This window comes from Triturus cristatus, chromosome 5_1 (genome assembly GCF_964204655.1).
Source record: "Triturus cristatus chromosome 5_1, aTriCri1.1, whole genome shotgun sequence".
Classification (NCBI taxonomy): Eukaryota; Metazoa; Chordata; class Amphibia; order Caudata; family Salamandridae; genus Triturus; species Triturus cristatus.
In genome coordinates this window covers 924,679,783-924,702,926 of record NC_140587.1, presented here as the reverse complement: position 1 = coordinate 924,702,926, position 23,144 = coordinate 924,679,783, and the positions used below count along the sequence as shown (strand labels likewise).

The window sequence follows — 23,144 nt, the reverse complement described above, 5'->3', positions numbered from 1 at the left end:
ATTCATGGTGTCTTTAAGCATTATCAAAAAATCAAAACTAGACTTTCCTAAATTACTTGTAATAAATGAGAGATTAATTACTTAGTGTTAGAACTTTGAACCATTAATGGGTGTTCAAGGCACTTTAACATTAATATATAATTCCACATCTATATCAAATTGATTCAACTAATGATTCTAGCAGCTCTTGCTCCAAAGAGATATACAGATAACAAAGAGACAGAAGAAAAAGCATCTTTTATTTAACACAGAAACTTGGCCTGTACAGGGATCGAACCTGTGACCTTGGCGTTATTAGCACCACGCTCTAACCAACTGAGCTAACAGGCCGCTGTTTGTGCTGGGCTGGGGGACATGCATATGAAGAATTGCGAATGTCAGTGAACCCCAGATAGTTTGAAAGCTTATTTTCAGCTGTTTACCCATAAGGTATATTTATATATTATCGACATGAAGAAACAAATATCACAAAAAAATCAATACAAATGAGATTTTCAATCTTAGTGTTAAAACTTAGAACCATTAATGTATTTTCCATGTGGTTTAGCAATAAATAACAGTTCATCATCTATATTAAATTAATTCATCTACTCATTCTATCAGCTCCTGCTCAAAGGAAATATAGAGATAAACATCAGACAGAAGAAAATGCTTGTAATAAATGAGAGATTTAGTTACTTAGTGTTAGAACTTACAACCATTAATGGATGTTCAAGGCACTTTAACATTAATATATAATTCCACATCTATATCAAATTGATTCAACTACTAGCAGCTCTTGTTCCAAAGAGATATACAGTTAACAAAGAGACACAAGAAAAAACATCTTTTTTTTAACACAGAAACTTGGCCTGTACAGGGATCGAACCTGTGACCTTGGCGTTATTAGCACCACGCTCTAACCAACTGAGCTAACAGGCTGCCGTTTGTTCTGTGCTGGGGGACAAGCATATGCAGAACTGCTAATGTCAGTGAACCCCAGATAGTTTGAAAGCTTATTTTCAGCTGTTTACCCATAAGGTATATTTATATATTATCGACATGAAGAAACAAATATCACAAAAAAATCAATACAAATGAGATTTTCATTCTTAGTGTTAAAACTTAGAACCATTAATGTATGTTCTATGTGGTTTAGCAATAAATAACAGTTCATCATCTATATTAAATTAATTCATCTACTCATTCTATCAGCTCCTGCTCAAAGGAAATATAGAGATAAACATCAGACAGAAGAAAATGCTTGTAATAAATGAGAGATTTAGTTACTTAGTGTTAGAACTTACAACCATTAATGGATGTTCAAGGCACTTTAACATTAATATATAATTCCACATCTATATCAAATTGATTCAACTAATGATTCTAGCAGCTCTTGCTCCAAAGAGATATACAGATAACAAAGAGACAGAAGAAAAAGCTTCTTTTATTTAACACAGAAACTTGGCCTGTACAGGGATCGAACCTGTGACCTTGGCGTTATTAGCACCACGCTCTAACCATCTGAGCTAACAGGCCGCCACTCGTGCTGGGCTGGGGGACAAGCATATGAAGAATTGCCAATGTCAGTGAACCCCAGATAGTTTGAAAGCTTATTTTCAGCTGTTTACCCATAAGGTATATTTATATATTATCGACATGAAGAAACAAATATCACAAAAAAATCAATACAAATGAGATTTTCAATCTTAGTGTTAAAACTTAGAACCATTAATGTATTTTCCATGTGGTTTAGCAATAAATAACAGTTCATAATCTATATTAAATTAATTCATCTACTCATTCTATCAGCTTCTGCTCAAAGGAAATATAGATTTAAACAAGATACAGAAGAAAATGCATCTATTTCAACATTAAAGCAGCGTTAAGTGTTTGCTTGGAGAGTGGTAGAAAGTATGTTCTTGCCATTTTTAACTTCATGTTCTAACAGAATCAGATAATAGGCTTACTATATTTATAGCATACTACTGAAGAAATAACAGATGATGAAGTGCTACTGATTGTTAACCCGAGATAGATGGAAATCTTATATTCAGCTGTTTACATTCATGGTGTCTTTAAGCATTATCAAAAAATCAAAACTAGACTTTCCTAAATTACTTGTAATAAATGGGAGATTAATTACTTAGTGTTAGAACTTTGAACCATTAATGGATGTTCAAGGCACTTTAACATTAATATATAATTCCACATCTATATCAAATTGATTCAACTAATGATTCTAGCAGCTCTTGCTCCAAAGAGATATACAGATAACAAAGAGACAGAAGAAAAAGCATCTTTTATTTAACACAGAAACTTGGCCTGTACAGGGATCGAACCTGTGACCTTGGCGTTATTAGCACCACGCTCTAACCAACTGTGCTAACAGGCCGTTGTTCGTGCTGGGCTGGGGGACAAGCATATGAAGAATTGCTAATGTCAGTGAACCGCAGATAGTTTGAAAGCTTATTTTCAGCTGTTTACCCATAAGGTATATTTATATATTATCGACATGAAGAAACAAATATCACAAAAAAATCAATACAAATGAGATTTTCATTCTTAGTGTTAAAACTTAGAACCATTAATGTATGTTCTATGTGGTTTAGCAATAAATAACAGTTCATCATCTATATTAAATTAATTCATCTACTCATTCTATCAGCTCCTGCTCAAAGGAAATATAGAGATAAACATCAGACAGAAGAAAATGCTTGTAATAAATGAGAGATTTAGTTACTTAGTGTTAGAACTTACAACCATTAATGGATGTTCAAGGCACTTTAACATTAATATATAATTCCACATCTATATCAAATTGATTCAACTAATGATTCTAGCAGCTCTTGCTCCAAAGAGATATACAGTTAACAAAGAGACACAAGAAAAAGCATCTTTTTTTTAACACAGAAACTTGGCCTGTACAGGGATCGAACCTGTGACCTTGGCGTTATTAGCACCACGCTCTAACCAACTGAGCTAACAGGCCGCCGTTCGTGCTGGGCTGGGGGACAAGCATATGAAGAATTGCTAATGTCAGTGAACCCCAGATAGTTTGAAAGCTTATTTTCAGCTGTTTACCCATAAGGTATATTTATATATTATCGACATGAAGAAACAAATATCACAAAAAAATCAATACAAATGAGATTTTCATTCTTAGTGTTAAAACTTAGAACCATTAATGTATGTTCTATGTGGTTTAGCAATAAATAACAGTTCATCATCTATATTAAATTAATTCATCTACTCATTCTATCAGCTCCTGCTCAAAGGAAATATAGAGATAAACATCAGACAGAAGAAAATGCTTGTAATAAATGAGAGATTTAGTTACTTAGTGTTAGAACTTACAACCATTAATGGATGTTCAAGGCACTTTAACATTAATATATAATTCCACATCTATATCAAATTGATTCAACTAATGATTCTAGCAGCTCTTGCTCCAAAGAGATATACAGATAACAAAGAGACAGAAGAAAAAGCATCTTTTATTTAACACAGAAACTTGGCCTGTACAGGGATCGAACCTGTGACCTTGGCGTTATTAGCACCACGCTCTAACCAACTGAGCTAACAGGCCGCCGCTCGTGCTGGGCTGGGGGACAAGCATATGAAGAATTGCTAATGTCAGTGAACCCCAGATAGTTTGAAAGCTTATTTTCAGCTGTTTACCCATAAGGTATATTTATATATTATCGACATGAAGAAACAAATATCACAAAAAAATCAATACAAATGAGATTTTCAATCTTAGTGTTAAAACTTAGAACCATTAATGTATTTTCCATGTGGTTTAGCAATAAATAACAGTTCATAATCTATATTAAATTAATTCATCTACTCATTCTATCAGCTTCTGCTCAAAGGAAATATAGATTTAAACAAGATACAGAAGAAAATGCATCTATTTCAACATTAAAGCAGCGTTAAGTGTTTGCTTGGAGAGTGGTAGAAAGTATGTTCTTGGCATTTTTAACTTCATGTTCTAACAGAATCAGATAATAGGCTTACTATATTTATAGCATACTACTGAAGAAATAACAGATGATGAAGTGCTACTGATTGTTAACCCGAGATAGATGGAAATCTTATATTCAGCTGTTTACATTCATGGTGTCTTTAAGCATTATCAAAAAATCAAAACTAGTCTTTCCTAAATTACTTGTAATAAATGGGAGATTAATTACTTAGTGTTAGAACTTTGAACCATTAATGGGTGTTCAAGGCACTTTAACATTAATATATAATTCCACATCTATATCAAATTGATTCAACTAATGATTCTAGCAGCTCTTGCTCCAAAGAGATATACAGATAACAAAGAGACAGAAGAAAAAGCATCTTTTATTTAACACAGAAACTTGGCCTGTACAGGGATCGAACCTGTGACCTTGGCGTTATTAGCACCACGCTCTAACCAACTGAGCTAACAGGCCGCTGTTCGTGCTGGGCTGGGGGACAAGCATATGAAGAACTGCTAATGTCAGTGAACCCCAGATAGTTTGAAAGCTTATTTTCAGCTGTTTACCCATAAGGTATATTTATATATTATCGACATGAAGAAACAAATATCACAAAAAAATCAATACAAATGAGATTTTCATTCTTAGTGTTAAAACTTAGAACCATTAATGTATTTTCCATGTGGTTTAGCAATAAATAACAGTTCATCATCTATATTAAATTAATTCATCTACTCATTCTATCAGCTTCTGCTCAAAGGAAATATAGATTTAAACAAGATACAGAAGAAAATGCATTTATTTCAACATTAAAGCAGCGTTAAGTGTTTGCTTGGAGAGTGGTAGAAAGTATGTTCTTGGCATTTTTAACTTCATGTTCTAACAGAATCAGATAATAGGCTTACTATATTTATAGCATACTACTGAAGAAATAACAGATGATGAAGTGCTACTGATTGTTAATCCGAGATAGATGGAAATCTTATATTCAGCTGTTTACATTCATGGTGTCTTTAAGCATTATCAAAAAATCAAAACTAGACTTTCCTAAATTACTTGTAATAAATGGCAGATTAATTACTTAGTGTTAGAACTTTGAACCATTAATGGATGTTCAAGGCACTTTAACATTAATATATAATTCCACATCTATATCAAATTGATTCAACTAATCATTCTAGCAGCTCTTGCTCCAAAGAGATATACAGATAACAAAGAGACACAAGAAAAAGCATCTTTTATTGACCACAGAAACTTGGCCTGTACAGGGATCGAACCTGTGACCTTGGCGTTATTAGCACCACGCTCTAACCAACTGAGCTAACAGGCCGCCGTTCGTGCTGGGCTGGGGGACAAGCATATGAAGAATTGCTAATGTCAGTGAACCCCAGATAGTTTGAAAGCTTATTTTCAGCTCTTTACCCATAAGGTATATTTATATATTATCGACATGAAGAAACAAATATCACAAAAAAATCAATACAAATGAGATTTTCAATCTTAGTGTTAAAACTTAGAACCATTAATGTATTTTCCATGTGGTTTAGCAATAAATAACAGTTCATCATCTATATTAAATTAATTCATCTACTCATTCTATCAGCTCCTGCTCAAAGAAAATATAGAGATAAACATCAGACAGAAGAAAATGCTTGTAATAAATGAGAGATTTAGTTACTTAGTGTTAGAACTTACAACCATTAATGGATGTTCAAGGCACTTTAACATTAATATATAATTCCACATCTATATCAAATTGATTCAACTAATGATTCTAGCAGCTCTTGCTCCAAAGAGATATACAGATAACAAAGAGACAGAAGAAAAAGCTTCTTTTATTTAACACAGAAACTTGGCCTGTACAGGGATCGAACCTGTGACATTGGCGTTATTAGCACCACGCTCTAACCAACTGAGCTAACAGGCCGCCGTTCGTGCTGGGCTGGGGGACAAGCATATGAAGAATTGCTAATGTCAGTGAACCCCAGATAGTTTGACAGCTTATTTTCAGCTGTTTACCCATAAGGTATATTTATGTATTATCGACATGAAGAAACAAATATCACAAAAAAATCAATACAAATGAGATTTTCAATCTTAGTGTTAAAACTTAGAACCATTAATGTATTTTCCATGTGGTTTAGCAATAAATAACAGTTCATCATCTATATTAAATTAATTCATCTACTCATTCTATCAGCTTCTGCTCAAAGGAAATATAGATTTAAACAAGATACAGAAGAAAATGCATCTATTTCAACATTAAAGCAGCGTTAAGTGTTTTCTTGGAGAGTGGTAGAAAGTATGTTCTTGGCATTTTTAACTTCATGTTCTAACAGAATCAGATAATAGGCTTACTATATTTATAGCATACTACTGAAGAAATAACAGATGATGAAGTGCTACTGATTGTTAACCCGAGATAGATGGAAATCTTATATTCAGCTGTTTACATTCATGGTGTCTTTAAGCATTATCAAAAAATCAAAACTAGACTTTCCTAAATTACTTGTAATAAATGGGAGATTAATTACTTAGTGTTAGAACTTTGAACCATTAATGGATGTTCAAGGCACTTTAACATTAATATGTAATTCCACATCTATATAAAATGTATTAATCGAATCTTTCTAGCAGCTCTTGCTCCAAAGAGGTATACAGTTAACAATGAGAGATAAGAAAAAGCTTTCTTTTAACTCAGACACCTGGCATGTACAGGGATCGAACCTGTGACCTTGGCATTATTAGCACCACGCTCTAACCAACTGAGCTAACAGGCCACTGTGTGCACAGTCATGGGGGACAAGCATATGAAGAATTGCTAATGTCAGTGAACCCCAGATAGTTTGAAAGCTTATTTTCAGCTGTTTACCCATAAGGTATATTTATATATTATCGACATGAAGAAACAAATATCACAAAAAAATCAATACAAATGAGATTTTCATTCTTAGTGTTAAAACTTAGAACCATTAATGTATGTTCTATGTGGTTTAGCAATAAATAACAGTTCATCATCTATATTAAATTAATTCATCTACTCATTCTATCAGCTCCTGCTCAAAGGAAATATAGAGATAAACATCAGACAGAAGAAAATGCTTGTAATAAATGAGAGATTTAGTTACTTAGTGTTAGAACTTACAACCATTAATGGATGTTCAAGGCACTTTAACATTAATATATAATTCCACATCTATATCAAATTGATTCAACTAATGATTCTAGCAGCTCTTGCTCCAAAGAGATATACAGTTAACAAAGAGACACAAGAAAAAGCATCTTTTTTTTAACACAGAAACTTGGCCTGTACAGGGATCGAACCTGTGACCTTGGCATTATTAGCACCACGCTCTAACCAACTGAGCTAACAGGCCGCCGTTCGTGCTGGGCTGGGGGACAAGCATATGAAGAATTGCCAATGTCAGTGAACCCCAGATAGTTTGAAAGCTTATTTTCAGCTGTTTACCCATAAGGTATATTTATATATTATCGACATGAAGAAACAAATATCACAAAAAAATCAATACAAATGAGATTTTCATTCTTAGTGTTAAAACTTAGAACCATTAATGTATTTTCTATGTGGTTTAGCAATAAATAACAGTTTATCATCTATATTAAATTAATTCATCTACTCATTCTATCAGCTTCTGCTCAAAGGAAATATAGAGATAAACATCAGACAGAAGAAAATGCTTGTAATAAATGAGAGATTTAGTTACTTAGTGTTAGAACTTACAACCATTAATGGATGTTCAAGGCACTTTAACATTAATATATAATTCCACATCTATATCAAATTGATTCAACTAATGATTCTAGCAGCTCTTGCTCCAAAGAGATATACAGATAACAAAGAGACAGAAGAAAAAGCATCTTTTATTTAACACAGAAACTTGGCCTGTACAGGGATCGAACCTGTGACCTTGGCGTTATTAGCACCACGCTCTAACCAACTGAGCTAACAGGCCGCTGTTCATGCTGGGCTGGGGGACAAGCATATGAAGAAGTGGTAATGTCAGTGAACCCCAGATAGTTTGAAAGCTTATTTTCAGCTGTTTACCCATAAGGTATATTTATATATTATCGACATGAAGAAACAAATATCACAAAAAAATCAATACAAATGAGATTTTCATTCTTAGTGTTAAAACTTAGAACCATTAATGTATGTTCTATGTGGTTTAGCAATAAATAACAGTTCATCATCTATATTAAATTAATTCATCTACTCATTCTATCAGCTCCTGCTCAAAGGAAATATAGAGATAAACATCAGACAGAAGAAAATGCTTGTAATAAATGAGAGATTTAGTTACTTAGTGTTAGAACTTACAACCATTAATGGATGTTCAAGGCACTTTAACATTAATATATAATTCCACATCTATATCAAATTGATTCAACTAATGATTCTAGCAGCTCTTGCTCCAAAGAGATATACAGATAACAAAGAGACAGAAGAAAAAGCATCTTTTATTTAACACAGAAACTTGGCCTGTACAGGGATCGAACCTGTGACCTTGGCGTTATTAGCACCACGCTCTAACCAACTGAGCTAACAGGCCGCCGCTCGTGCTGGGCTGGGGGACAAGCATATGAAGAATTGCTAATGTCAGTGAACCCCAGATAGTTTGAAAGCTTATTTTCAGCTGTTTACCCATAAGGTATATTTATATATTATCGACATGAAGAAACAAATATCACAAAAAAATCAATACAAATGAGATTTTCAATCTTAGTGTTAAAACTTAGAACCATTAATGTATTTTCCATGTGGTTTAGCAATAAATAACAGTTCATAATCTATATTAAATTAATTCATCTTCTCATTCTATCAGCTTCTGCTCAAAGGAAATATAGATTTAAACAAGATACAGAAGAAAATGCATCTATTTCAACATTAAAGCAGCGTTAAGTGTTTGCTTGGAGAGTGGTAGAAAGTATGTTCTTGGCATTTTTAACTTCATGTTCTAACAGAATCAGATAATAGGCTTACTATATTTATAGCATACTACTGAAGAAATAACAGATGATGAAGTGCTACTGATTGTTAACCCGAGATAGATGGAAATCTTATATTCAGCTGTTTACATTCATGGTGTCTTTAAGCATTATCAAAAAATCAAAACTAGACTTTCCTAAATTACTTGTAATAAATGGGAGATTAATTACTTAGTGTTAGAACTTTGAACCATTAATGGATGTTCAAGGCACTTTAACATTAATATATAATTCCACATCTATATCAAATTGATTCAACTACTAGCAGCTCTTGCTCCAAAGAGATATACAGTTAACAAAGAGACACAAGAAAAAGCACCTTTTTTTTAACACAGAGACTTGGCCTGTACAGGGATCGAACCTGTGACCTTGGCGTTATTAGCACCACGCTCTAACCAACTGAGCTAACAGGCCGCCGTTCGTGCTGTGCTGGGGGACAAGCATATGCAGAACTGCTAATGTCAGTGAACCCCAGATAGTTTGAAAGCTTATTTTCAGCTGTTTACCCATAAGGTATATTTATATATTATCGACATGAAGAAACAAATATCACAAAAAAATCAATACAAATGAGATTTTCATTCTTAGTGTTAAAACTTAGAACCATTAATGTATGTTCTATGTGGTTTAGCAATAAATAACAGTTCATCATCTATATTAAATTAATTCATCTACTTATTCTATCAGCTCCTGCTCAAAGGAAATATAGAGATAAACATCAGACAGAAGAAAATGCTTGGAATAAATGAGAGATTTAGTTACTTAGTGTTAGAACTTACAACCATTAATGGATGTTCAAGGCACTTTAACATTAATATATAATTCCACATCTATATCAAATTGATTCAACTAATGATTCTAGCAGCTCTTGCTCCAAAGAGATATACAGATAATAAAGAGACAGAAGAAAAAGCATCTTTTATTTAACACAGAAACTTGGCCTGTACAGGGATCGAACCTGTGACCTTGGCGTTATTAGCACCACGCTCTAACCAACTGAGCTAACAGGCCGCCGCTCGTGCTGGGCTGGGGGACAAGCATATGAAGAATTGCTAATGTCAGTGAACCCCAGATAGTTTGAAAGCTTATTTTCAGCTGTTTACCCATAAGGTATATTTATATATTATCGACATGAAGAAACAAATATCACAAAAAAATCAATACAAATGAGATTTTCAATCTTAGTGTTAAAACTTAGAACCATTAATGTATTTTCCATGTGGTTTAGCAATAAATAACAGTTCATAATCTATATTAAATTAATTCATCTACTCATTCTATCAGCTTCTGCTCAAAGGAAATATAGATTTAAACAAGATACAGAAGAAAATGCATCTATTTCAACATTAAAGCAGCGTTAAGTGTTTGCTTGGAGAGTGGTAGAAAGTATGTTCTTGGCATTTTTAACTTCATGTTCTAACAGAATCAGATAATAGGCTTACTATATTTATAGCATACTACTGAAGAAATAACAGATGATGAAGTGCTACTGATTGTTAACTCGAGATAGATGGAAATCTTATATTCAGCTGTTTACATTCATGGTGTCTTTAAGCATTATCAAAAAATCAAAACTAGACTTTCCTAAATTACTTGTAATAAATGGGAGATTAATTACTTAGTGTTAGAACTTTGAACCATTAATGGATGTTCAAGGCACTTTAACATTAATATATAATTCCACATCTATATCAAATTGATTCAACTAATGATTCTAGCAGCTCTTGCTCCAAAGAGATATACAGATAACAAAGAGACAGAAGAAAAAGCATCTTTTATTTAACACAGAAACTTGGCCTGTACAGGGATCGAACCTGTGACCTTGGCGTTATTAGCACCACGCTCTAACCAACTGTGCTAACAGGCCGTTGTTCGTGCTGGGCTGGGGGACAAGCATATGAAGAATTGCTAATGTCAGTGAACCGCAGATAGTTTGAAAGCTTATTTTCAGCTGTTTACCCATAAGGTATATTTATATATTATCGACATGAAGAAACAAATATCACAAAAAAATCAATACAAATGAGATTTTCATTCTTAGTGTTAAAACTTAGAACCATTAATGTATGTTCTATGTGGTTTAGCAATAAATAACAGTTCATCATCTATATTAAATTAATTCATCTACTCATTCTATCAGCTCCTGCTCAAAGGAAATATAGAGATAAACATCAGACAGAAGAAAATGCTTGTAATAAATGAGAGATTTAGTTACTTAGTGTTAGAACTTACAACCATTAATGGATGTTCAAGGCACTTTAACATTAATATATAATTCCACATCTATATCAAATTGATTCAACTAATGATTCTAGCAGCTCTTGCTCCAAAGAGATATACAGTTAACAAAGAGACACAAGAAAAAGCATCTTTTTTTTAACACAGAAACTTGGCCTGTACAGGGATCGAACCTGTGACCTTGGCGTTATTAGCACCACGCTCTAACCAACTGAGCTAACAGGCCGCCGTTCGTGCTGGGCTGGGGGACAAGCATATGAAGAATTGCTAATGTCAGTGAACCCCAGATAGTTTGAAAGCTTATTTTCAGCTGTTTACCCATAAGGTATATTTATATATTATCGACATGAAGAAACAAATATCACAAAAAAATCAATACAAATGAGATTTTCATTCTTAGTGTTAAAACTTAGAACCATTAATGTATGTTCTATGTGGTTTAGCAATAAATAACAGTTCATCATCTATATTAAATTAATTCATCTACTCATTCTATCAGCTCCTGCTCAAAGGAAATATAGAGATAAACATCAGACAGAAGAAAATGCTTGTAATAAATGAGAGATTTAGTTACTTAGTGTTAGAACTTACAACCATTAATGGATGTTCAAGGCACTTTAACATTAATATATAATTCCACATCTATATCAAATTGATTCAACTAATGATTCTAGCAGCTCTTGCTCCAAAGAGATATACAGATAACAAAGAGACAGAAGAAAAAGCATCTTTTATTTAACACAGAAACTTGGCCTGTACAGGGATCGAACCTGTGACCTTGGCGTTATTAGCACCACGCTCTAACCAACTGAGCTAACAGGCCGCCGCTCGTGCTGGGCTGGGGGACAAGCATATGAAGAATTGCTAATGTCAGTGAACCCCAGATAGTTTGAAAGCTTATTTTCAGCTGTTTACCCATAAGGTATATTTATATATTATCGACATGAAGAAACAAATATCACAAAAAAATCAATACAAATGAGATTTTCAATCTTAGTGTTAAAACTTAGAACCATTAATGTATTTTCCATGTGGTTTAGCAATAAATAACAGTTCATAATCTATATTAAATTAATTCATCTACTCATTCTATCAGCTTCTGCTCAAAGGAAATATAGATTTAAACAAGATACAGAAGAAAATGCATCTATTTCAACATTAAAGCAGCGTTAAGTGTTTGCTTGGAGAGTGGTAGAAAGTATGTTCTTGGCATTTTTAACTTCATGTTCTAACAGAATCAGATAATAGGCTTACTATATTTATAGCATACTACTGAAGAAATAACAGATGATGAAGTGCTACTGATTGTTAACCCGAGATAGATGGAAATCTTATATTCAGCTGTTTACATTCATGGTGTCTTTAAGCATTATCAAAAAATCAAAACTAGACTTTCCTAAATTACTTGTAATAAATGGGAGATTAATTACTTAGTGTTAGAACTTTGAACCATTAATGGGTGTTCAAGGCACTTTAACATTAATATATAATTCCACATCTATATCAAATTGATTCAACTAATCATTCTAGCAGCTCTTGCTCCAAAGAGATATACAGATAACAAAGAGACACAAGAAAAAGCATCTTTTATTGACCACAGAAACTTGGCCTGTACAGGGATCGAACCTGTGACCTTGGCGTTATTAGCACCACGCTCTAACCAACTGAGCTAACAGGCCGCCGTTCGTGCTGGGCTGGGGGACAAGCATATGAAGAATTGCTAATGTCAGTGAACCCCAGATAGTTTGAAAGCTTATTTTCAGCTCTTTACCCATAAGGTATATTTATATATTATCGACATGAAGAAACAAATATCACAAAAAAATCAATACAAATGAGATTTTCAATCTTAGTGTTAAAACTTAGAACCATTAATGTATTTTCCATGTGGTTTAGCAATAAATAACAGTTCATCATCTATATTAAATTAATTCATCTACTCATTCTATCAGCTCCTGCTCAAAGAAAATATAGAGATAAACATCAGACAGAAGAAAATGCTTGTAATAAATGAGAGATTTAGTTACTTAGTGTTAGAACTTACAACCATTAATGGATGTTCAAGGCACTTTAACATTAATATATAATTCCACATCTATATCAAATTGATTCAACTAATGATTCTAGCAGCTCTTGCTCCAAAGAGATATACAGATAACAAAGAGACAGAAGAAAAAGCTTCTTTTATTTAACACAGAAACTTGGCCTGTACAGGGATCGAACCTGTGACATTGGCGTTATTAGCACCACGCTCTAACCAACTGAGCTAACAGGCCGCCGTTCGTGCTGGGCTGGGGGACAAGCATATGAAGAATTGCTAATGTCAGTGAACCCCAGATAGTTTGACAGCTTATTTTCAGCTGTTTACCCATAAGGTATATTTATGTATTATCGACATGAAGAAACAAATATCACAAAAAAATCAATACAAATGAGATTTTCAATCTTAGTGTTAAAACTTAGAACCATTAATGTATTTTCCATGTGGTTTAGCAATAAATAACAGTTCATCATCTATATTAAATTAATTCAACGACTCATTCTATCAGCTTCTGCTCAAAGGAAATATAGATTTAAACAAGATACAGAAGAAAATGCATCTATTTCAACATTAAAGCAGCGTTAAGTGTTTTCTTGGAGAGTGGTAGAAAGTATGTTCTTGGCATTTTTAACTTCATGTTCTAACAGAATCAGATAATAGGCTTACTATATTTATAGCATACTACTGAAGAAATAACAGATGATGAAGTGCTACTGATTGTTAACCCGAGATAGATGGAAATCTTATATTCAGCTGTTTACATTCATGGTGTCTTTAAGCATTATCAAAAAATCAAAACTAGACTTTCCTAAATTACTTGTAATAAATGGGAGATTAATTACTTAGTGTTAGAACTTTGAACCATTAATGGATGTTCAAGGCACTTTAACATTAATATATAATTCCACATCTATATCACATTGATTCAACTAATCATTCTAGCAGCTCTTGCTCCAAAGAGATATACAGATAACAAAGAGACACAAGAAAAAGCATCTTTTATTGAACACAGAAACTTGGCCTGTACAGGGATCGAACCTGTGACCTTGGCGTTATTAGCACCACGCTCTAACCAACTGAGCTAACAGGCCGCCGTTCGTGCTGGGCTGGGGGACAAGCATATGAAGAATTGCTAATGTCAGTGAACCCCAGATAGTTTGAAAGCTTATTTTCAGCTGTTTACCCATAAGGTATATTTATATATTATCGACATGAAGAAACAAATATCACAAAAAAATCAATACAAATGAGATTTTCAATCTTAGTGTTAAAACTTAGAACCATTAATGTATTTTCCATGTGGTTTAGCAATAAATAACAGTTCATCATCTATATTAAATTAATTCATCTACTCATTCTATCAGCTCCTGCTCAAAGGAAATATAGAGATAAACATCAGACAGAAGAAAATGCTTGTAATAAATGAGAGATTTAGTTACTTAGTGTTAGAACTTACAACCATTAATGGATGTTCAAGGCACTTTAACATTAATATATAATTCCACATCTATATCAAATTGATTCAACTACTAGCAGCTCTTGCTCCAAAGAGATATACAGTTAACAAAGAGACACAAGAAAAAGCATCTTTTTTATAACACAGAAACTTGGCCTGTACAGGGATCGAACCTGTGACCTTGGCGTTATTAGCACCACGCTCTAACCAACTGAGCTAACAGGCCGCCGTTCGTGCTGTGCTGGGGGACAAGCATATGCAGAACTGCTAATGTCAGTGAACCCCAGATAGATTGAAAGCTTATTTTCAGCTGTTTACCCATAAGGTATATTTATATATTATCGACATGAAGAAACAAATATCACAAAAAAATCAATACAAATGAGATTTTCATTCTTAGTGTTAAAACTTAGAACCATTAATGTATGTTCTATGTGGTTTAGCAATAAATAACAGTTCATCATCTATATTAAATTAATTCATCTACTCATTCTATCAGCTCCTGCTCAAAGGAAATATAGAGATAAACATCAGACAGAAGAAAATGCTTGTAATAAATGAGAGATTTAGTTACTTAGTGTTAGAACTTACAACCATTAATGGATGTTCAAGGCACTTTAACATTAATATATAATTCCACATCTATATCAAATTGATTCAACTAATGATTCTAGCAGCTCTTGCTCCAAAGAGATATACAGATAACAAAGAGACAGAAGAAAAAGCATCTTTTATTTAACACAGAAACTTGGCCTGTACAGGGATCGAACCTGTGACCTTGGCGTTATTAGCACCACGCTCTAACCAACTGAGCTAACAGGCCGCCGCGCGTGCTGGGCTGGGGGACAAGCATATGAAGAATTGCTAATGTCAGTGAACCCCAGATAGTTTGAAAGCTTATTTTCAGCTGTTTACCCATAAGGTATATTTATATATTATCGACATGAAGAAACAAATATCACAAAAAAATCAATACAAATGAGATTTTCAATCTTAGTGTTAAAACTTAGAACCATTACTGTATTTTCCATGTGGTTTAGCAATAAATAACAGTTCATAATCTATATTAAATTAATTCATCTACTCATTCTATCAGCTTCTGCTCAAAGGAAATATAGATTTAAACAAGATACAGAAGAAAATGCATCTATTTCAACATTAAAGCAGCGTTAAGTGTTTGCTTGGAGAGTGGTAGAAAGTATGTTCTTGGCATTTTTAACTTCATGTTCTAACAGAATCAGATAATAGGCTTACTATATTTATAGCATACTACTGAAGAAATAACAGATGATGAAGTGCTACTGATTGTTAACCCGAGATAGATGGAAATCTTATATTCAGCTGTTTACATTCATGGTGTCTTTAAGCATTATCAAAAAATCAAAACTAGACTTTCCTAAATTACTTGTAATAAATGGGAGATTAATTACTTAGTGTTAGAACTTTGAACCATTAATGGATGTTCAAGGCACTTTAACATTAATATATAATTCCACATCTATATCAAATTGATTCAACTAATCATTCTAGCAGCTCTTGCTCCAAAGAGATATACAGATAACAAAGAGACACAAGAAAAAGCATCTTTTATTGACCACAGAAACTTGGCCTGTACAGGGATCGAACCTGTGACCTTGGCGTTATTAGCACCACGCTCTAACCAACTGAGCTAACAGGCCGCCGTTCGTGCTGGGCTGGGGGACAAGCATATGAAGAATTGCTAATGTCAGTGAACCCCAGATAGTTTGAAAGCTTATTTTCAGCTCTTTACCCATAAGGTATATTTATATATTATCGACATGAAGAAACAAATATCACAAAAAAATCAATACAAATGAGATTTTCAATCTTAGTGTTAAAACTTAGAACCATTAATGTATTTTCCATGTGGTTTAGCAATAAATAACAGTTCATCATCTATATTAAATTAATTCATCTACTCATTCTATCAGCTCCTGCTCAAAGAAAATATAGAGATAAACATCAGACAGAAGAAAATGCTTGTAATAAATGAGAGATTTAGTTACTTAGTGTTAGAACTTACAACCATTAATGGATGTTCAAGGCACTTTAACATTAATATATAATTCCACATCTATATCAAATTGATTCAACTAATGATTCTAGCAGCTCTTGCTCCAAAGAGATATACAGATAACAAAGAGACAGAAGAAAAAGCTTCTTTTATTTAACACAGAAACTTGGCCTGTACAGGGATCGAACCTGTGACATTGGCGTTATTAGCACCACGCTCTAACCAACTGAGCTAACAGGCCGCCGTTCGTGCTGGGCTGGGGGACAAGCATATGAAGAATTGCTAATGTCAGTGAACCCCAGATAGTTTGACAGCTTATTTTCAGCTGTTTACCCATAAGGTATATTTATGTATTATCGACATGAAGAAACAAATATCACAAAAAAATCAATACAAATGAGATTTTCAATCTTAGTGTTAAAACTTAGAACCATTAATGTATTTTCCATGTGGTTTAGCAATAAATAACAGTTCATCATCTATATTAAATTAATTCATCTACTCATTCTATCAGCTTCTGCTCAAAGGAAATATAGATTTAAACAAGATACAGAAGAAAATGCATCTATTTCAACATTAAAGCAGCGTTAAGTGTTTTCTTGGAGAGTGGTAGAAAGTATGTTCTTGGCATTTTTAACTTCATGTTCTAACAGAATCAGATAATAGGCTTACTATATTTATAGCATACTACTGAAGAAATAACAGATGATGAAGTGCTACTGATTGTTAACCCGAGATAGATGGAAATCTTATATTCAGCTGTTTACATTCATGGTGTCTTTAAGCATTATCAAAAAATCAAAACTAGACTTTCCTAAATTACTTGTAATAAATGGGAGATTAATTACTTAGTGTTAGAACTTTGAACCATTAATGGATGTTCAAGGCACTTTAACATTAATATGTAATTCCACATCTATATAAAATGTATTAATCGAATCTTTCTAGCAGCTCTTGCTCCAAAGAGGTATACAGTTAACAATGAGAGATAAGAAAAAGCTTTCTTTTAACTCAGACACCTGGCATGTACAGGGATCGAACCTGTGACCTTGGCATTATTAGCACCACGCTCTAACCAACTGAGCTAACAGGCCACTGTGTGCACAGTCATGGGGGACAAGCATATGAAGAATTGCTAATGTCAGTGAACCCCAGATAGTTTGAAAGCTTATTTTCAGCTGTTTACCCATAAGGTATATTTATATATTATCGACATGAAGAAACAAATATCACAAAAAAATCAATACAAATGAGATTTTCATTCTTAGTGTTAAAACTTAGAACCATTAATGTATGTTCTATGTGGTTTAGCAATAAATAACAGTTCATCATCTATATTAAATTAATTCATCTACTCATTCTATCAGCTCCTGCTCAAAGGAAATATAGAGATAAACATCAGACAGAAGAAAATGCTTGTAATAAATGAGAGATTTAGTTACTTAGTGTTAGAACTTACAACCATTAATGGATGTTCAAGGCACTTTAACATTAATATATAATTCCACATCTATATCAAATTGATTCAACTAATGATTCTAGCAGCTCTTGCTCCAAAGAGATATACAGTTAACAAAGAGACACAAGAAAAAGCATCTTTTTTTTAACACAGAAACTTGGCCTGTACAGGGATCGAACCTGTGACCTTGGCATTATTAGCACCACGCTCTAACCAACTGAGCTAACAGGCCGCCGTTCGTGCTGGGCTGGGGGACAAGCATATGAAGAATTGCCAATGTCAGTGAACCCCAGATAGTTTGAAAGCTTATTTTCAGCTGTTTACCCATAAGGTATATTTATATATTATCGACATGAAGAAACAAATATCACAAAAAAATCAATACAAATGAGATTTTCATTCTTAGTGTTAAAACTTAGAACCATTAATGTATTTTCTATGTGGTTTAGCAATAAATAACAGTTTATCATCTATATTAAATTAATTCATCTACTCATTCTATCAGCTTCTGCTCAAAGGAAATATAGAGATAAACATCAGACAGAAGAAAATGCTTGTAATAAATGAGAGATTTAGTTACTTAGTGTTAGAACTTACAACCATTAATGGATGTTCAAGGCACTTTAACATTAATATATAATTCCACATCTATATCAAATTGATTCAACTAATGATTCTAGCAGCTCTTGCTCCAAAGAGATATACAGATAACAAAGAGACAGAAGAAAAAGCATCTTTTATTTAACACAGAAACTTGGCCTGTACAGGGATCGAACCTGTGACCTTGGCGTTATTAGCACCACGCTCTAACCAACTGAGCTAACAGGCCGCTGTTCATGCTGGGCTGGGGGACAAGCATATGAAGAAGTGGTAATGTCAGTGAACCCCAGATAGTTTGAAAGCTTATTTTCAGCTGTTTACCCATAAGGTATATTTATATATTATCGACATGAAGAAACAAATATCACAAAAAAATCAATACAAATGAGATTTTCATTCTTAGTGTTAAAACTTAGAACCATTAATGTATGTTCTATGTGGTTTAGCAATAAATAACAGTTCATCATCTATATTAAATTAATTCATCTACTCATTCTATCAGCTCCTGCTCAAAGGAAATATAGAGATAAACATCAGACAGAAGAAAATGCTTGTAATAAAAGGAGAGATTTAGTTACTTAGTGTTAGAACTTACAACCATTAATGGATGTTCAAGGCACTTTAACATTAATATATAATTCCACATCTATATCAAATTGATTCAACTAATGATTCTAGCAGCTCTTGCTCCAAAGAGATATACAGATAACAAAGAGACAGAAGAAAAAGCATCTTTTATTTAACACAGAAACTTGGCCTGTACAGGGATCGAACCTGTGACCTTGGCGTTATTAGCACCACGCTCTAACCAACTGAGCTAACAGGCCGCCGCTCGTGCTGGGCTGGGGGACAAGCATATGAAGAATTGCTAATGTCAGTGAACCCCAGATAGTTTGAAAGCTTATTTTCAGCTGTTTACCCATAAGGTATATTTATATATTATCGACATGAAGAAACAAATATCACAAAAAAATCAATACAAATGAGATTTTCAATCTTAGTGTTAAAACTTAGAACCATTAATGTATTTTCCATGTGGTTTAGCAATAAATAACAGTTCATAATCTATATTAAATTAATTCATCTTCTCATTCTATCAGCTTCTGCTCAAAGGAAATATAGATTTAAACAAGATACAGAAGAAAATGCATCTATTTCAACATTAAAGCAGCGTTAAGTGTTTGCTTGGAGAGTGGTAGAAAGTATGTTCTTGGCATTTTTAACTTCATGTTCTAACAGAATCAGATAATAGGCTTACTATATTTATAGCATACTACTGAAGAAATAACAGATGATGAAGTGCTACTGATTGTTAACCCGAGATAGATGGAAATCTTATATTCAGCTGTTTACATTCATGGTGTCTTTAAGCATTATCAAAAAATCAAAACTAGACTTTCCTAAATTACTTGTAATAAATGGGAGATTAATTACTTAGTGTTAGAACTTTGAACCATTAATGGATGTTCAAGGCACTTTAACATTAATATATAATTCCACATCTATATCAAATTGATTCAACTACTAGCAGCTCTTGCTCCAAAGAGATATACAGTTAACAAAGAGACACAAGAAAAAGCACCTTTTTTTTAACACAGAGACTTGGCCTGTACAGGGATCGAACCTGTGACCTTGGCGTTATTAGCACCACGCTCTAACCAACTGAGCTAACAGGCCGCCGTTCGTGCTGTGCTGGGGGACAAGCATATGCAGAACTGCTAATGTCAGTGAACCCCAGATAGTTTGAAAGCTTATTTTCAGCTGTTTACCCATAAGGTATATTTATATATTATCGACATGAAGAAACAAATATCACAAAAAAATCAATACAAATGAGATTTTCATTCTTAGTGTTAAAACTTAGAACCATTAATGTATGTTCTATGTGGTTTAGCAATAAATAACAGTTCATCATCTATATTAAATTAATTCATCTACTTATTCTATCAGCTCCTGCTCAAAGGAAATATAGAGATAAACATCAGACAGAAGAAAATGCTTGGAATAAATGAGAGATTTAGTTACTTAGTGTTAGAACTTACAACCATTAATGGATGTTCAAGGCACTTTAACATTAATATATAATTCCACATCTATATCAAATTGATTCAACTAATGATTCTAGCAGCTCTTGCTCCAAAGAGATATACAGATAATAAAGAGACAGAAGAAAAAGCATCTTTTATTTAACACAGAAACTTGGCCTGTACAGGGATCGAACCTGTGACCTTGGCGTTATTAGCACCACGCTCTAACCAACTGAGCTAACAGGCCGCCGCTCGTGCTGGGCTGGGGGACAAGCATATGAAGAATTGCTAATGTCAGTGAACCCCAGATAGTTTGAAAGCTTATTTTCAGCTGTTTACCCATAAGGTATATTTATATATTATCGACATGAAGAAACAAATATCACAAAAAAATCAATACAAATGAGATTTTCAATCTTAGTGTTAAAACTTAGAACCATTAATGTATTTTCCATGTGGTTTAGCAATAAATAACAGTTCATAATCTATATTAAATTAATTCATCTACTCATTCTATCAGCTTCTGCTCAAAGGAAATATAGATTTAAACAAGATACAGAAGAAAATGCATCTATTTCAACATTAAAGCAGCGTTAAGTGTTTGCTTGGAGAGTGGTAGAAAGTATGTTCTTGGCATTTTTAACTTCATGTTCTAACAGAATCAGATAATAGGCTTACTATATTTATAGCATACTACTGAAGAAATAACAGATGATGAAGTGCTACTGATTGTTAACTCGAGATAGATGGAAATCTTATATTCAGCTGTTTACATTCATGGTGTCTTTAAGCATTATCAAAAAATCAAAACTACACTTTCCTAAATTACTTGTAATAAATGGGAGATTAATTACTTAGTGTTAGAACTTTGAACCATTAATGGATGTTCAAGGCACTTTAACATTAATATATAATTCCACATCTATATCAAATTGATTCAACTAATGATTCTAGCAGCTCTTGCTCCAAAGAGATATACAGATAACAAAGAGACAGAAGAAAAAGCATCTTTTATTTAACACAGAAACTTGGCCTGTACAGGGATCGAACCTGTGACCTTGGCGTTATTAGCACCACGCTCTAACCAACTGTGCTAACAGGCCGTTGTTCGTGCTGGGCTGGGGGACAAGCATATGAAGAATTGCTAATGTCAGTGAACCGCAGATAGTTTGAAAGCTTATTTTCAGCTGTTTACCCATAAGGTATATTTATATATTATCGACATGAAGAAACAAATATCACAAAAAAATCAATACAAATGAGATTTTCATTCTTAGTGTTAAAACTTAGAACCATTAATGTATGTTCTATGTGGTTTAGCAATAAATAACAGTTCATCATCTATATTAAATTAATTCATCTACTCATTCTATCAGCTCCTGCTCAAAGGAAATATAGAGATAAACATCAGACAGAAGAAAATGCTTGTAATAAATGAGAGATTTAGTTACTTAGTGTTAGAACTTACAACCATTAATGGATGTTCAAGGCACTTTAACATTAATATATAATTCCACATCTATATCAAATTGATTCAACTAATGATTCTAGCAGCTCTTGCTCCAAAGAGATATACAGTTAACAAAGAGACACAAGAAAAAGCATCTTTTTTTTAACACAGAAACTTGGCCTGTACAGGGATCGAACCTGTGACCTTGGCGTTATTAGCACCACGCTCTAACCAACTGAGCTAACAGGCCGCCGTTCGTGCTGGGCTGGGGGACAAGCATATGAAGAATTGCTAATGTCAGTGAACCCCAGATAGTTTGAAAGCTTATTTTCAGCTGTTTACCCATAAGGTATATTTATATATTATCGACATGAAGAAACAAATATCACAAAAAAATCAATACAAATGAGATTTTCATTCTTAGTGTTAAAACTTAGAACCATTAATGTATGTTCTATGTGGTTTAGCAATAAATAACAGTTCATCATCTATATTAAATTAATTCATCTACTCATTCTATCAGCTCCTGCTCAAAGGAAATATAGAGATAAACATCAGACAGAAGAAAATGCTTGTAATAAATGAGAGATTTAGTTACTTAGTGTTAGAACTTACAACCATTAATGGATGTTCAAGGCACTTTAACATTAATATATAATTCCACATCTATATCAAATTGATTCAACTAATGATTCTAGCAGCTCTTGCTCCAAAGAGATATACAGATAACAAAGAGACAGAAGAAAAAGCATCTTTTATTTAACACAGAAACTTGGCCTGTACAGGGATCGAACCTGTGACCTTGGCGTTATTAGCACCACGCTCTAACCAACTGAGCTAACAGGCCGCCGCTCGTGCTGGGCTGGGGGACAAGCATATGA

General features: G+C 33.4%; 22 non-coding genes across 22 annotated transcripts; all 22 read right to left on the bottom strand.

Moving 5' to 3' along the window:
- Window positions 1-256: 256 nt before the first annotated feature.
- Window positions 257-330, bottom strand: TRNAI-AAU (transfer RNA isoleucine (anticodon AAU)). Its single transcript has one exon. It is a non-coding gene; the product is annotated as a tRNA-Ile (tRNA).
- A 2,567-nt stretch (window positions 331-2,897) lies between these two features.
- Window positions 2,898-2,971, bottom strand: TRNAI-AAU (transfer RNA isoleucine (anticodon AAU)). Its single transcript has one exon. It is a non-coding gene; the product is annotated as a tRNA-Ile (tRNA).
- A 523-nt stretch (window positions 2,972-3,494) lies between these two features.
- On the bottom strand, window positions 3,495-3,568 carry TRNAI-AAU (transfer RNA isoleucine (anticodon AAU)). The gene has a single exon. It is a non-coding gene; the product is annotated as a tRNA-Ile (tRNA).
- A 782-nt stretch (window positions 3,569-4,350) lies between these two features.
- Window positions 4,351-4,424, bottom strand: TRNAI-AAU (transfer RNA isoleucine (anticodon AAU)). The gene has a single exon. It is a non-coding gene; the product is annotated as a tRNA-Ile (tRNA).
- Window positions 4,425-5,206: 782 nt separating this feature from the next.
- On the bottom strand, window positions 5,207-5,280 carry TRNAI-AAU (transfer RNA isoleucine (anticodon AAU)). Its single transcript has one exon. It is a non-coding gene; the product is annotated as a tRNA-Ile (tRNA).
- A 2,570-nt stretch (window positions 5,281-7,850) lies between these two features.
- On the bottom strand, window positions 7,851-7,924 carry TRNAI-AAU (transfer RNA isoleucine (anticodon AAU)). The gene has a single exon. It is a non-coding gene; the product is annotated as a tRNA-Ile (tRNA).
- Window positions 7,925-8,447: 523 nt separating this feature from the next.
- TRNAI-AAU (transfer RNA isoleucine (anticodon AAU)) lies at window positions 8,448-8,521 on the bottom strand. The gene has a single exon. It is a non-coding gene; the product is annotated as a tRNA-Ile (tRNA).
- A 776-nt stretch (window positions 8,522-9,297) lies between these two features.
- TRNAI-AAU (transfer RNA isoleucine (anticodon AAU)) lies at window positions 9,298-9,371 on the bottom strand. The gene has a single exon. It is a non-coding gene; the product is annotated as a tRNA-Ile (tRNA).
- Window positions 9,372-9,894: 523 nt separating this feature from the next.
- Window positions 9,895-9,968, bottom strand: TRNAI-AAU (transfer RNA isoleucine (anticodon AAU)). The gene has a single exon. It is a non-coding gene; the product is annotated as a tRNA-Ile (tRNA).
- Window positions 9,969-11,347: 1,379 nt separating this feature from the next.
- On the bottom strand, window positions 11,348-11,421 carry TRNAI-AAU (transfer RNA isoleucine (anticodon AAU)). The gene has a single exon. It is a non-coding gene; the product is annotated as a tRNA-Ile (tRNA).
- Window positions 11,422-11,944: 523 nt separating this feature from the next.
- On the bottom strand, window positions 11,945-12,018 carry TRNAI-AAU (transfer RNA isoleucine (anticodon AAU)). Its single transcript has one exon. It is a non-coding gene; the product is annotated as a tRNA-Ile (tRNA).
- A 782-nt stretch (window positions 12,019-12,800) lies between these two features.
- TRNAI-AAU (transfer RNA isoleucine (anticodon AAU)) lies at window positions 12,801-12,874 on the bottom strand. The gene has a single exon. It is a non-coding gene; the product is annotated as a tRNA-Ile (tRNA).
- Window positions 12,875-14,253: 1,379 nt separating this feature from the next.
- TRNAI-AAU (transfer RNA isoleucine (anticodon AAU)) lies at window positions 14,254-14,327 on the bottom strand. Its single transcript has one exon. It is a non-coding gene; the product is annotated as a tRNA-Ile (tRNA).
- A 517-nt stretch (window positions 14,328-14,844) lies between these two features.
- On the bottom strand, window positions 14,845-14,918 carry TRNAI-AAU (transfer RNA isoleucine (anticodon AAU)). The gene has a single exon. It is a non-coding gene; the product is annotated as a tRNA-Ile (tRNA).
- Window positions 14,919-15,441: 523 nt separating this feature from the next.
- Window positions 15,442-15,515, bottom strand: TRNAI-AAU (transfer RNA isoleucine (anticodon AAU)). The gene has a single exon. It is a non-coding gene; the product is annotated as a tRNA-Ile (tRNA).
- A 782-nt stretch (window positions 15,516-16,297) lies between these two features.
- TRNAI-AAU (transfer RNA isoleucine (anticodon AAU)) lies at window positions 16,298-16,371 on the bottom strand. The gene has a single exon. It is a non-coding gene; the product is annotated as a tRNA-Ile (tRNA).
- Window positions 16,372-18,941: 2,570 nt separating this feature from the next.
- TRNAI-AAU (transfer RNA isoleucine (anticodon AAU)) lies at window positions 18,942-19,015 on the bottom strand. Its single transcript has one exon. It is a non-coding gene; the product is annotated as a tRNA-Ile (tRNA).
- A 524-nt stretch (window positions 19,016-19,539) lies between these two features.
- On the bottom strand, window positions 19,540-19,613 carry TRNAI-AAU (transfer RNA isoleucine (anticodon AAU)). Its single transcript has one exon. It is a non-coding gene; the product is annotated as a tRNA-Ile (tRNA).
- A 776-nt stretch (window positions 19,614-20,389) lies between these two features.
- Window positions 20,390-20,463, bottom strand: TRNAI-AAU (transfer RNA isoleucine (anticodon AAU)). The gene has a single exon. It is a non-coding gene; the product is annotated as a tRNA-Ile (tRNA).
- Window positions 20,464-20,986: 523 nt separating this feature from the next.
- On the bottom strand, window positions 20,987-21,060 carry TRNAI-AAU (transfer RNA isoleucine (anticodon AAU)). The gene has a single exon. It is a non-coding gene; the product is annotated as a tRNA-Ile (tRNA).
- Window positions 21,061-22,439: 1,379 nt separating this feature from the next.
- On the bottom strand, window positions 22,440-22,513 carry TRNAI-AAU (transfer RNA isoleucine (anticodon AAU)). Its single transcript has one exon. It is a non-coding gene; the product is annotated as a tRNA-Ile (tRNA).
- A 523-nt stretch (window positions 22,514-23,036) lies between these two features.
- Window positions 23,037-23,110, bottom strand: TRNAI-AAU (transfer RNA isoleucine (anticodon AAU)). The gene has a single exon. It is a non-coding gene; the product is annotated as a tRNA-Ile (tRNA).
- Between the last annotated feature and the right edge of the window lie 34 nt (window positions 23,111-23,144).